At 43.4% G+C, this 14,102-nt stretch overlaps 1 long non-coding RNA gene across 6 annotated transcripts in view; it reads right to left on the bottom strand.

Annotated features, from left to right (window-relative positions):
- Positions 1–14,102, bottom strand: part of LOC118585986 — a 34,587-nt gene that overhangs the window by 12,874 nt on the left and 7,611 nt on the right. The gene's annotated exons all lie outside the window — the stretch shown is intronic.

Genomic DNA, 14,102 nt, shown 5'->3' with positions numbered 1-14,102 from the left:
ACTCTCATGTATGCTTAAGGCTGTGTTGGAAAAGAAGGAAAAAGGATCTTGAAGGCACAGAAGTCAGTGCTAAGAAAAAGGGGTGTGTAGAATCTAAAACAACATCCTGTATCAGTTAAATCATTTCTTTTTTTTCCTTTTGAATAATAGAAGATGCTCAAAAGAAGGGGGATTCCATTTGATGTGTGTTCTGAGAAGTCTAGAGTTTAGGACAAGCATCTTGGAGGAATTTGTCAGGCTTAAGAGTGTACCTATGATCCCAGCAATCTCACTGCTCTGCCTTCTGCTCATGGTACAAACTTCATTCTAAGCTTGCCCCTCCACATGGTTGTAAGGTAGCCACTCACAGTGTCTGGACAGTCTGGACAGTGTGTCTCCTCCTCCTGCCCCTCCTCCTCCTGTTCCTCCTCCTCCTCCTCCTTTTTCCTCTTCCTCTTCCTCCTCCTCCTCCTCCTCTTCCTCCTTTTTCCTCTTCCTCCTCCTCCTGGTTTTTGGAGACAGGGTTTCTCTGTGTAACAGCCTTGCTTGGCTGGCCTCGAACTCACAGAGATCTACCTGCCTTTGCCTCCTGAGTGCTGGGATTACAATCATGTGCCACCACTACCCAGCTAGTGTGTTTTCCTGCATTTAGGCTAAAAAGCCAGGGTGGGGAAAGAGATGAATGTCTTTCTCCCAGACAAAGTCCTGTGTTTCACTCTGAAATGTACTTACCTTGGCAGTAGGTGTGGGCTTAAGTCAGTGATTCAGCGCTCACTCCTGGAATCAAAACAAAATGGGCTGGTGTGGAAGGGAATGATGTAGCCAAGGTGGCCAGGCTGTCCACAATGAGTGTGGACCCACACACAGCTTGATGTGTAGTGTCCATCAAGCAAACCTTCCCTGTAACAGCTACCTGGGAAACACTTATCACTAGTTCTCAGGAGCAGTTCATGGACCCAAACTGCAAAAAGATGGTTTAAATAAAGACCCCTAGATCCTTCAGAATTTCTTCAAGTGACCATAGTTCATGTTTTTAGCAAGTTCCTGAGTGGCTTTCATGTCCATCAAAATTTAGAGATCGTCTACTCTGTAGAAATGTAATGCTCAAAGGTTAAAATTTCAGGAGCCTGTGTGCTTGCTGTGGGGAGATTTGAGAGTTAAGTTCACAGTACCTTTACAAACTGTCCTGGACATAGTAGCTATCAATGGTCCCACCTAAGAAACACTTCAAATTACCGTGGACTTGACTTTAGAGTACAGAAATATAGACGTCTCTTGCTGAAACTGTTTACAAAGTGACTTGTAGTGCATATTTTCATGATCCATGAGTGAATCCAGCACTTCAGCATACTGCGACTCAAAGAATTAGCCATTGCAGTTCTCTCCTATTTTATGTACAAGTTTTATGTGTGCAGGTGTGTATGTGTGTCTAGATGACCTGCACATGTGTGCACATGGATGTGAAGGCCAGAGAACAAGCTTAGGTATCATTCTTTAGGCCCTACTTCCCACCCCTCTTTGAGACAGGATCTTTCATTGTCTTGTAACTCACCAAGTAAGCTTACATGGCTAGCCAAAGAGCCCCAAGGATATGTCTATGTCCATCTCCCAAGTGCTGTGATCACAAATGCAGAAATGCTGTTTTCTTTTCCCAACTGCTTTATATGCATTCTGGGGACCAAAGTAAGGACTTCAGGCTTGCAAGGCATTTTACTGACTGAGCCATCTCCCTAACCCACATATCTCTCCTTTCAAAGGATGTTTCTGAAATGATCCACATAAACTATGTCTTAATTTCTTCCTGGTCATAGTGGTGGATAATGCCATATTACAAGCATTTAGCATAAGAAATAGTTCACCACCGAATTTAGGAATGTGTTGAGAGAGGGCAAATAGCATATAATTAATTCACTTAGCTCATTTATAATCTAGTAACAATTCATTTTCTTCAAGGGAGAAAGATTAAAAGTTAAATTTTTTGTCTTTTAGATGACCAGTGACTCATAGGTAAAATTTTCTCCAAGTATTTGTCTTGATTTTTTTTCATATGTAGAGGTTGGTAACTTATTTTATCTTTATTACCATTCTGTATCATTCTACTGCTGAGAGTGGGCTGCAAAGCAGAAGGAACTTGAGTGAGTTGTTCCAAAGGTGATACCTTAGAGACAGGATTCCAGATTATATACACAGATCCATTCGAGAGCATCACTGTGTAGCTGCTTATTAGCAGACCCCAGCTAGGCAACAAGATGGAGTTAACAAAACACACCTGGCCTTGATGCATGGGTCTGTGATGAGGGCTACTGCCCAGAGCAGTAACACCTAACCATCTATCCATCCTCAAATCTAATGAAGTTCTCAGGGGCATCAGCCACATTTTAGATGTTTAACAGCCACATACAAGCACTGTGTCTACTGGACAGCACAGGTGCAGGGAGTTTCATCATCATGGACGATGTGCACACAATAGTGATGGAATAATTGGACGTGCTAGTGTTTGGCTAGCTTAGTGTGTAAGAGACTCTGGACTGAAATAAAGGAAAACAACCTGCATCCAAATCAGATCTATGCATTTATTCTCTGTATGAAGGAACCAAATTACTTAATTGCTCTGAACCTCTAAATTATAATTTGCGAAGTAGGGATAAGAGGCTGACAGAGCCGTGCTAACAGTGAGGACTACCTGTGGTGGTATTGGGACACTTTTAGCAAGCAGTCACATGTCTGATGTTTAATGGCTACATGTGGATCACAACTGCTACATAGATGTGCTTTCATGGAGCTAGAATAGCTCAGAATGCAGGCCAAAGTACAACTGTAAACTCTCTTCAAACAGGAGGGTTTTTGCAATCTAGTGGTATAGTTCTGGGGCATAGACACTGCTGTGGGATGTCTTTCTGTATGCCGTGAATATGTATTGCTCCCATTGGCTAATAAATAAAGCTGTTTTGGCCTGTGGCAGGGCAGCTTAGAGGCAGGTGGGAAATCCAAGCAGAGATGGAGAGAAGAAAGGAGAGGAGGAGGAGATGTCAGGCACCACCCAAGGAGAAGCAAGATGACAGCAGACTGGTAACACCATGGCCAGGCAGCAAAACACAGATTAATAGAAATGGGTTAATTTAAGATGAAAGAGCTAGCTAGCAAGAAGCCTGATATAGGCCATGAAATTTATAAATAATATTAAACCTCTGAATGATTATTTTGTATGCAGCTGTGGGACCACAGGGCCAGGCAGGACGTGGGGACCGGGCAGGACCGAAGAAACCTTCCAGCTATGAGACACTGTCCAAATGTTGGATTTCCCCCCACTCCCCAAGTGGAAAGATATTTGGAAAGAAAAGAATTCGTGGTGGTTTCTGGGAGATATTTGAATGATGCCAAGAAAGGCCCAGCCATGCATCAGTTTTGACCCACACTTTCTCTCCCAACTTTTCTTCATCACAGAGTTGGGTGTTGGGCTGCACCCACTGTCTTTTTCCTGTAAAGATCTTGGGGATGAAAGGAAAAGTCTTTTCAGTGATCCTGTCACCCAGGCTACATTCTAGAGGGTTCCAAGGAGGTACTTTTAGTTATGTGCCCATTTACCTGTAGTGTGAGCCTCAGAGTGTCTCAAACTAGTCTTTCAATATATTATGCTGGATCTAAGCATGGAGAATTTTGAAAAACATTAAGCTCTTTCTTCTGTGACTTACAGATACTGTTTTTATTATTGTTGTAGTTCTGTTTTGTTTTGTTTTTTATAATATTGTAGGAAGCAGACACAGCAAATTGAATGACTAGTTATCAATATTATGAGTAAAGTTACCTTTATTTTCAGGACCAATTCCAGTCCATTGATAGAGACTTTGGAGCTTTGGAGGAGGACTGAGGGCTTTAAAGGATGACACCACGGCAAGAAAGGATCTATCCATGATGCCTGCCTTGGGCTGGAATTAGAAGTCAGGCACCCACTTTACATATTTATTAACCGTTTTGAAAGCATAGGTTTTTTTGTTGTAAGTTACCATTGCTAACTGCTGTCTTTTTTGTGGAGTGAAATTTATGTACCTAAGGTCTAAACCATCTCTGGCCTATTTTATTTAGAATTCAATCCCATGAACCTCTGGTGTCAGCATCTGAAATAGGCAGGTCTTTTAAACCGGCAATTGCAAGCTGAGAGTGGGGTCCTGCCTTATACCACAGTCCATTGGCAAGATCCAGTAATAACAAGGCTGAGACAGTGGCTTCTGACACAACCTAGCTTCCCACTGAATGAGAAGGGGAGGGAATTAATGAATGTCACAAAACCCTTCAGCTTTTTCCCCAGAAGCCGGTGACTCTCGGAGCCTATGCGCTGGCCTCTGTTCCGGTCTGTCCTGCAGTTCTCCAGCCTATCTTGGTGGCTTTATTCTCACATTTCCCAGTGGCAGCAGTCTACTTCAGTGTATAGTGCACTGCTTTCTCCTCTAGTGGTGCTACACACATTGTCTTGATTGTCTCAGCCAGGTCATCTGCACAGTAAAACTCTTCTAAACTTCCCCATGTGAGGATAACAGTACCAGCTGTCACTGGGTAGCCAGATTCTTAATGACAGGGGCTTTTGTAGCTTCACTAGGCACAATGAGGATTTGTGAGTCCTGCCACTTTGTCACATTTTCTTTCTCTTTTAAAATTTTCTTTTTCTTCCTCTCTCTTCCCCTCCCTCCCTTCTTTCCTCCCTCCCCCTTTTCTTTCTTCCTTCCTTCCTCCCTCTTTCTTTCCACCCTCCATTCACCACTTGGTTTTGTACTTGGGTTTGAATTCCAGTGGAGATTACCTCTGCAGCCCCTTTCACCTTTTTTTCTGAAACAAGATCTCACTGAGTTTCTCGGGTTGGTCTTGAACTTACTCTGTAGCTCAGACAGAGCTTGAACTGTCGTTGTCCAGCCTCTGCGTCCCCAGTACCAGTTGACCGGCCTGCAAGAGCATGCCTGGCTCTTTTGATTTTGCCCTAACTAATGCTGTGAAAATTTTAAAGGAAAAAAAATAAAGAAATGGTGGATATAGATAAAAGTAAGCATTAATTCTACTAGTAAATTAGGTTAACATAGGAAATGTGAAATATAAAAGAGAAAACTTGGTTTAGCTACAACTAATGGGTAGATCAGAATTGCAATTTTCTAATATTGTAGATTTTGAAGAAAATTAACTTTACTGACACACTTAAATCAGTATAGGAATAAATGAGTCAAGTCACAACAATATGGAAATGTGTGACTCATGCTCTCTTCTCCTTCCCACACCCAAATTCACCTGATTATATTGTGCATCATTCAGAACTGTATCTCTACACTAAAACTCCAACACAGGAGCAGAAAGAAGTCTGGGGAGGGGAAACAATTGCCACATGGAGTTGGAGCAGGCCAGATAAGCACACAGTGTGCGGAGCATTTGTTTGGATGGATAAATGTCAAGTGTGTTTGGTCTCTTCCCCAGCAGGACAATATCTGAGTACTAGAATCCTACATAGGAGGAGTACTGGGCTTCAGTCTTGACCTAGGCATTTGGTACTGCCCCAGCTCAAATGTAGTGCGCCTATGTCCTCTATATGGAAGCACCCTCCTTCAAGAGGGAATCCCAAAAGACTCAGGAAGCTCATGAAGGCTCCGAGACTCTTCCCTTGTTATACAAATAGTAACAAATGTTGGAAAGAAGAGACTCTAGCAAGCCTCCTGCAATTGTCCAGGGAGGTGCAAAGATGTAGCTTTTTTTGTGAGTTGTCACCCAGGCAAGAGTAGGATTTTTGGTGATACCAGTGCCTCTGAGTCACCCACACTCTTGTAAGGAATCATGAGAAATCCATTAGTTCTCAAGCTACATTTGGGTATCGTTGTTTCTTTGGTTTATTGTTGAGTCTTATCTGGGCTGAATAGATGTCTGTTCAACAGTCACCTGTTGTGTCTTACTGCTCATGACGCTTCTCTTGCTTGTCCCAACTTGGTAACTTGTACTTACTCATGAGGGCTTAAAAAAATCTAAACTACACACACTCCCATATGCACGTGCACGTACATACACATGCACACACTTCTAGTAAAAAGAGCATTCCTTGACTAGTTAGTAAACTAGTTACTGGAGAGTGTCCATGTTCTGTGGTCCAGTTTCCTTTGGAAAGTCCCTTGGTACACAGGAGTCTGGGACTGGTATGGGAGCTGCTTCTTTCCCAGGGACTTGGCCATTGTTTCTTCAAACCCACCCTCCTCTCAGGGGAACTCTGCAGCATTGCCTTGTGTACTCCAACACATACACATGTGTCTAACAACATCCAGACATGACCACAAGCAGATTAGGAGGCACAAAGGACACGGCCTTCCAGTGCAGCAGCAGTGTAAAGCAGCTAGCAGAAACCCACCAGAGAACAAAGCAGGAAAAACCAAATGACTAATGGACAGGACAGGAACCCAAACCAGCAAAACAAACAGGCAGAGAAAACAACTGCTGATCAAACAAAGAGGCAGAGTGAGCTCCTGGGCCCACCTGCTGAGCAGGTGAAGGAGGCAGCCCTGGCTACATCCTTTTATGGTCCAGTTCCTTCCCTTGCACACCCTGAATCAGGTAGGGTGTGGTAACTAGAAAAGCTAGGCCTGTGCTTTTCACTTGATCGAAAACACACAAATATTTTGTTATCAAGAGCCCATAGACAGGGCCAGTGGTTAAAACAAAACAAAGGCACAGAAGGATGGACTTGAATGCAGAACTGTAATTCTTGTCACATTAAAATAAAGCTGGCTGTGAAGCTAGGATTGCACATTCAAGGTGAAGTGGCCTGAGTGATTATAAGTTAATATTTGTGATTTTTTTCAATAAAAATAATCCCTCCACACCATACAACAGGGCCCACATGGGAGGTTTATTGAGGGGATGGGAGAGAAGGGGCAAAGAAGGGGCATAGAAGAGAGCAGAGACCAGTACCTGGGAACAAGAGTGAAGGAAGAGAAAGAGAGGTAACTGCTTTTTTAAGTATGTTTGAGAACGTGTCACCCAGACACCTACAAGATTAAGGATAACACTGAAGATCACTGACCTCCATTTAGTAACAGTAGCATGCCAGCTAAGCATTTTCATTCTCACAATCCTATTCATGCTGGACCAGTACCTACTTCTCAGGAGTGGCTCTGTGCAACATTTTTTTGCCTCCTGAAATTCATTTATCCCCCTTTGAAGATAACTTAAAATTTGTGAGTCTGAATGTAGCCATTATGAGACCATTAGTTCTGCTGCCTATTTTTCCTTTATGGTTCTTAGTTGTTCTTTTGCGGAGCTGCCAGCTTGGGTCATGCTGGGATCAAGAATAATGGGCCTAGGTAGTTCGTGTTCCTGGAGTTGTGCCCATGCTAATGGATACCCACACTCTCCAGAAGAGAATTTGACATCACTGCTGCTGTTGTTGCTGTTATAACAGTGACAACCACCACTACTACTGTTTCTAGGATTGCCATTTCATAACTGGTTACTTCAGCTAGCACAGTGGAGACCCTGGCAGCAAAAGTAGCTACCACAGTTAACTAATTTTTCATTCTATTGGGCATGACAAATTTAAATCAATAGTTATATACATTTCGATTGGCTTTAAAAGTTATAAATTTACAAACTCAAGTTCCATTTGCTCTCGGGATACCATCTTACAAGGACTCCAATTTACAGTAAAGCTCGTTAAGGAAGGGAATGGCTCAGCTGCCTTTAGCCTACCGGCTATGGGTGGGTTAAGACTTCTGTTGGTCTTTTCTGTGTTGATCACACAGATTGCAAGCCCAGCACCACTTAGAGAGAGACCTTTGGCAACAGTTAACTCTACAGCTCTCACACGATTGAGCCTGTATGATAATGAGTATTCAGAGATGGGTAATACCTGTGGGGCACTCACCAACCTAAGACAGAATGCCTGTGTGGCCTGGACAGGTGTCTCCATGATGGGTAAGGTGACCTCCCGATGTCCCACACAACCTAAGTCAGAAGCTCAATTTTTTAGTAAAAGGGGGGACTTGTAGGGCCCTGGCCCCCATTTTGGGTAACTATTGCCTTGCTTGTCGACCTTGACCTTGATATCCTCTCTATGCTAATTCCCTGCGAGATTCCATCCTCCTGAATGCTTAAGGGAAGCTCCTTGTCTGTGTATCCAGCATATTGGGTGTTAACAGCTTAGATGCAAGATTGTAAAACATCAAGAGTTGGGGTGGGGATTTAGCTCAATGGTAGAGTGCTTGCCTAGCAAGCAAAAGGCCTGGGGTTTGATCCTCAGCTCCAAAAAAAAAAAAAAAAAAAAACCAAAAAAAAACAAAAAACATCAGAAGCGAACTTCTGCCCTCCAGGGTTCTCCCATTGTGCTATAAGCCTGTATTTAAGACCTCCTCCCTCCTTCACTAAACAGCATTAGGCATTCAAAAAAAAAAACAAAACAAAAACAGAAGAAGAAAAAGAAGAAGAAGAAGAAGAAGAAGAAGAAGAAGAAGAAGAAGAAGAAGAAGAAGAAGGAGTAGAAGAAGAAGAAGGAGTAGAAGAAGAAGAGATCAAGATCTTTATGGGGAAACCCACAGAGACAGCTGACCGGTGCTAGTTGGAGCTCACTGACTCTGGACTGACAGCTCGGGAACCTGCATGGGACTGAACTAGGCCCGCTGAATGTGGGTGACAGTTGTGTGGCTTGATCTGTTTGTAGGGCCCCTGGCAGCAGGGCCAGGACTTATCCCAGGTGCATGAACTGACTTTTTGGAACCCATTCCCTGTGGTGGGATACATTGCTCAGCCTTGATACAATGGGGAGGGGCTAGGCTCTCCTTCAACTTGGTATGCCAGACTTTGTTGACTACCATGGGAGGCCTTACCCACTCTGAGGAGTGGATGGGGGTAGAGTGGGAGGGAGGTGAGGAGGCAGGAGAAGGGGAGGGAGGGGGAACTGGAGTTGACATGTAAAATGAAAAAAAATTTAATAAATAAATATATTAAAAAATAATCCTCCCTAGGGCTAGGAATTTAGTTCAGCTAGTAGTGCAGGAGGAAGCCCTCGGTTTCGCGTCCAACACTGAATTATGCTCATGATCTCAACACTGGAGAAGGGGAGGCAGGGGAGGGTCAGGAGATCAGTGAAGCAGTCTTTGTTTGCCAGGTGAGTTCTAAGCCAGTCTGGGTTACATGAAATCCTGTCTCAAAAAAAAAAGAAGGAGAAAGAGAAGAAGGAGGAGGAGAAGGAGAGGGAGGGAGGGAAGGAGAGAGGGGGAAAAAGAAAAAAGTAAAAAAAGAAAGAAAGAGAAGGAAAGATCCTGCCTTTGGAACTCAGTGTAAATGGACACACAGCAACAAATGTTTACTGGGTAGTTATCTAAGCAAGGAGCTGTGGTCTGACAAGTGCTGTGTAATGTATAGATTCAATATGTTATAGTAGAGAGCCACAGCTTGATAGTGGTGCTTTGTGTGTAAACATGGCCATACAGACAAGGTGTATTAACATGTTTCCAAAATGCTTATTCAAGACAACTTGGGATAGGATGGAAGCATGGGTAGCAAACTGTTCCAAGGACTGATCTCTTAAAACAAACAAACAAAAACACTAATACAATGAATTTGTCTTTTTCTGATTCATCTTCAGGTTTAAAAAAAAAATAGTAGTGGCAAATAAATTTCATTTGCCTAATGAAATTATATTGTCCTTTCAAATTATTTTAAATTAAACAACTTATAGAATCATTTCTATACTGTTCAAATTTAGCTTGTTCTGCAGATGAACTTTGTCTTGTGGCTACTGGGCCAGGAGGGAGGCTAATCCAGGAAACTTGGCCATGTAATCTGTGTGTTTCCAAGAAGAGAGGCACAGGCCATTTCTTGCAACAAATGCAAAGAGGGAAATGGTGGCTTATAAGACACAGTACATACATGGAAGCGAAATCAAAGAACCATGGTGCCTGAGGCCAGGAGCCTTGGTCCACCACCACTGCTCTTAAAGCATGGTGGGAAGTGGGTCTAACAATACCTGCATCTCACCCTTTCGGTAAATGCTTTTGCTTCAGTTTTTATTTTAAATTTCAACTAGGTCGGGGATGAGAGATGGCTCAGTGATTAAGAGTACTTGCTGCTCTTTCCAAGGACCTCTTTCCACAGCCACCTGTAACTCCAGCTCCAGGGGATCTGACTTCCTCTTCTGTATGCATGTATAACTGTGCACTATATACACATAAAAAATAGATCTTAACTTTAAGATACCATGATGAGTTGTTGCTTGCAAGCCTGGAAAGAGGTAAGTAACGCAGAGCCATGTGCAATCTACACACAGAATCAGAGGGTGGAAAAACAAGCTCCTGGGAACACACACACACACACACACACACACACACACACACACACACACACACTTTACAACTCAGCACTAGCTGCTCTTGATTTGAGAAACCTTGAAAATACTTTCTTTATTCTACAAAGAAAAGTCTTTTCAGGTTTCTGTACCAGGAAATTACAAAGCAGTGGCTTTCTTGGCCCTGAGAGTTCTGAGCCCACCTCTACAGATGCTCATGACAAGGGGCCAGGTCCATCTCTGTCCATTCATGTTGACCTTTGCACGGAGCACACCAGAAAGAGGAGCTGGGAGACTGTGCTGATTAAAAATATTGCCCTGTCCTTCCTTTGGGCATTCACTGCTTTCCCAGGCCTGCCTTGTGCTTCCTCACCATAGCTGTTTGACTCAAGTCAATGTCTTCCCCAAATGCTCCCTCCACCCTGTGTGCACAAAGACGTCCTGTGCATATTTTCCAGGTCAATCCACACAATACTTTGTGCAGAAAGCCTGCTCCAATTACCCAGATGCAGCCACTCCTATCCAACCTCTCAGTGTCAGTTCACACAGCACAAGATGGCTCCTGTGCTGCATTGTAGACACCTATAGATAACCATTATTTTCCAACTTAAATTAAAATTTCCCTTACTATTTTTGTAACTTCCTATGAACTGCAATTATTTCAAAATAAAGTGTTCAGTTAAAAAATCATTAATACATCTTGCTTCTTAATGTTTTATTGATATAAAAAAATCCTTTAAAAGGAAGGAAGCAAGCATGTCCATCCCTAGGAGTTTTCATTTTTTAACGTAAACACCTGCAATCCATGGGTTGCAAGCCTCCATGAAGGCTGTGGGTTGCGCATCCATACATACATGCAAGTGAGTAGAGAAGAGGACTTAAGCCTTAGGTTTGGCTCTCAGTTGTCCTTCCAGGACAAATCATTTAGTTTTGTTAAATCTCCATTTTTTTATTTGTTAACAGGCAGTAAGTCACTCTGGTGGGCTACTGTGAGAATTGAGTGATACAGTGAATGTGTTTGTAGTTCATGAATCATTGGTATTATGCCTGTGGTGGTTGTTATGGCAGTGGTGAAACAAATATACAAACAGCCTTTGAGGGTGCTCAGGACAGGGGTTGCAGGGTTTCACTCCAGATCAACATCCTGTTTTCAACTTGTCACACTTTCAGATGTCCTAGAAGCATTCTTCTCTCTCTCTCTCTCTCTCTCTCTCTCTCTCTCTCTCTCTCTCTCTCTCTCTCACTCACACACACACACACACACACACACACACACACACACACACACACAAACACACACACCAGTGATAAGACACACAACCACTTAGCAGGACAGAAAACTGAATCACTGTCATGAAGCCCGACCCCAGGGAGTTTGGAACATTTGCTTTGTATTCGTAATCAAACGTTTTCAATTGGATCTACATATGTTCTGATCACTGCTTGTGTGGAAGCTGCTTCTGACTGAGAAATGTTAACTCATGAACAAGGAGCTGAGACGTGAGGCACGGTGAACTCAGACATGTGTAGGCTCAGTGGAGAAAGCCAAATGGGAGGGACTTGAGGAACCTTACAGGGACAAACTTCACAAGCCAATGGATGGGTAGTGAGATGGATCCAGGGGACCTGGTGATGGTTCTGAGCCTTCCTCAATGATTCCCCGACTGAGGCACTACCCTCTAACAAAGAGGAGAGGTATGGAGGAGCTAGGTGTCCCCTGTGATAGAGATCAAAGCATGGCCAGAGGATTTGTTGTCCCCCACAGCAGGAGCTAAACTGACCTGGAGTCCCAGTGAGAAGCAGAGGTGTCCTCTGTGCCCAAGCCATTGTGACTCTGTGACGTGTCCTGTCATTGCTGAGACTGAGTTGAGATGGAGTGGACCTGCTCTCTGTCTGACCCTCAAGACACCCCAAACTTGAGAGGGTGGAGCTGTCAGTGCTATGAAGGGAGAATCTAGCCACACACGCAGTATGTACTTTTGTTACCGTGCCCCTCTCCAACTGCTCACCAAGATCACAGCTTGGTAAACAGCATGTCCTTAACACCATCAACCCACTTTTCCTCAGAATCCAACCTCCCCGTACTACTGTGCCACCAGGATGGCCATAGGGACATGCTAGCCCAGAGTCACCTCCTTTCCTCTAGGAGAGAAGCTCAGTTAGTACTGGTTGGATTAAGGAATGCAAACTAGGGGACTTAGGGTTTAGCCACACAGCCTCAACTTCAGTAGTCTTTCCCTGCGCTCAGACACAATGTTTCCCTCATGTACAAGTTTCTCACCACTAAATTTGACCACACATTGGCCCTTCTTCTTTGATACATTAAAATATGAAGATAATTAACACCATTTCCCTTAATTTGGTTAGAGGCATGGTGGTGGCATTTTTCTTCCATCTTCCCTGAGCTCAGTAGTTAAGATATGATTTATTTTGCACTAAAAATAACCAAGATAGTATTTGGAAGAAATCAGAATGGATGGGCTGATAAATTATTTATAGGAATTTTAAGTAGCCTGCCAATCTGTTTTAAATGTAGTAGAATCTTAATTTTTAATGCAGAAATCTATGAAAATCAGCTGGGTGAAAACCACGACCTCTGAATGATGCTGCAGGAGCCGGGCCTGAACTGGGCTCTTCCCATGGTCTCCCATGCTTTTACCTCTACCCTCCAGCTGACCCTCCCTGGGCCAGGTTAGAGAGGCTGTCTGGGGCAAAACCTGACTAAGACAGGAAAGGTGGAGTGAGGGAGAAGCCAGATCTGAATGACAGTTAAAACAAACCACCTTTGGGAGCCATTGTTACTGTCTCAAATGTCTGTTTTGACTCATGTGCAGAGCTATTCAGCCTCGCATCCTCAGTCTACTGCGTCTGTTCTCAATAACAATAAAACAAAATGGGTGGACATTTAGGGACAGTGAGAGAGAATTCATGAATGTAAGTAAGTGAGAGATGAGAGCAGCCCTGTGGCAGGCAGGCAATGGGAAGGACACCTCTGAATAGCAACAGGTCCACCTCCTTACCAGCTGCTTCAGCCCAATGCACCAGACTTAACACGGTTTGGCCTGTTGACTCACTCCCCAGATTGGTAAGGGGCCTTTTGTTACTGAGAGAAATCTGACATGCTCCTCCCAGTACACCAAGACCCCTTCACTTCCTTGTTAAGAAAACAAAAGACAAAACCCAGAAATATTTCGCAGATTTTTCTTATTCTTTTTGAGATGCTAGGGATTGAACTCAGGCCATGGGCATGCTGGGCGAGCATTCTGTCACTCACTTGCATTGCTGGCCCATCTTATGGACTTTTTATTAATTTTCTCCAAAGGCTTTATGGAAAATTTTAATAGTTTCAAATCAAATATGCCCATAAAGGAAAGGTTATAGTATTTCATTCACTTATTCAACATTTTTATATAACTACAGTACTCCTACAGTTAGTAAAACAGGGTTGAAAGTGTTTGATTTAGGTGTTATATAGCTTACTCTTTGAGTTGTTCACCATTAGAATTTATTAGAGTCTTGGAAATCATTTGCTTTGATGCCCTCATTATGCACTTGGGGAAAATGAGGCTCAGAAATGTTAAGTGGCTCATTTGAGGTCACACGATCCATATCCTTGGAATGGGCGTCAGGATTTCTCCTCACCCACAGAGACCTCCACACACAAGCCTAGGTGACCAGTGTTCCTGAGCGAAGGCTGATCCTAATCCACTCTCTTCCTCCATACCCTCGTGTCCTGATCAGGAAAGGCCTTACATCCACAAACTGTGGGATGCTCCAGGTAGCTAAAGGCGGCATGCTTTGACAGTGGACTCTTTAGTGTGGT

The sequence above is a fragment of the Onychomys torridus genome, chromosome 6 (assembly GCF_903995425.1).
Source record: "Onychomys torridus chromosome 6, mOncTor1.1, whole genome shotgun sequence".
NCBI lineage: Eukaryota > Metazoa > Chordata > Mammalia > Rodentia > Cricetidae > Onychomys > Onychomys torridus.
Note: the sequence above shows the minus strand (reverse complement) of the source record. Positions and strands in the feature narration are given on the sequence as shown.